The 726-nt window shown below is 36.1% G+C and overlaps 1 protein-coding gene across 1 annotated transcript in view; it reads left to right on the plus strand.

The window, feature by feature from the left end:
• The window catches only part of LOC128251222 (reticulon-4 receptor-like 2), a 53,042-nt gene that overhangs the window by 2,594 nt on the left and 49,722 nt on the right, over positions 1-726 (plus strand). The gene's annotated exons all lie outside the window — the stretch shown is intronic.

Raw genomic sequence — 726 nt, forward strand, 5'->3', positions numbered from 1 at the left:
TTCGTCTTCTGCTTTTTTGTAAATTCCAACGCTATGAGTCTTTTTGTATGAGTGAACCTATAGCATTGTATCTGTTTCTGTTTCTCTATATCATTTACTGTATTCATCTCTAAATCAACGCTGATTGCCATCCATGACTCTCACTTCTAATTGCATATTCAAGAGTACGTTATGGATATGACTATATTTTAGAGTTGGACCCTTTATCATATTTCTTTTCCACATCATCATCATAGCCATCATCATCATAGCCATCATCATCATCAACATCATCATCACACTCATCATCGTCGTCGTCATCATCCTCATCATCATCATCATCATCATTATCATCATCATCCTCATCATCATCATCATCAGTTTCTCCATTTTCTTCATCGTTTTCTTAATTTACTACTTCTTCCTCTTCTATTTTCTACTTCTTCCATTTCGTGATAGTTTTCTTCCTCTTTTGCTTTTCTTTCCGAATATGTGCTGTTGCCTTCCTTCTTCCTGTTCCTTTTCTTCTCCTTCTTCTTCTTTATATTCGCAATCGTTTTATTTCTTCCTTCTTCTTTCATCGTCATAATCTTCCCTCTTATGTCTCTGCTTCTTCTTCGTCTTCTTCGTTCTCTTTTCTTTATTCTTCCAGTAAGAATTTTCTTCAGGTCGAGTAGCCCATCCCGCTTAAAAGGTCCCTGAATAAGGTTTGTTTAAGGATGTTGTGCAAAACACCCATGTTTCCAA

This window comes from Octopus bimaculoides, chromosome 29, assembly GCF_001194135.2.
Source record: "Octopus bimaculoides isolate UCB-OBI-ISO-001 chromosome 29, ASM119413v2, whole genome shotgun sequence".
Taxonomy (NCBI): domain Eukaryota; kingdom Metazoa; phylum Mollusca; class Cephalopoda; order Octopoda; family Octopodidae; genus Octopus; species Octopus bimaculoides.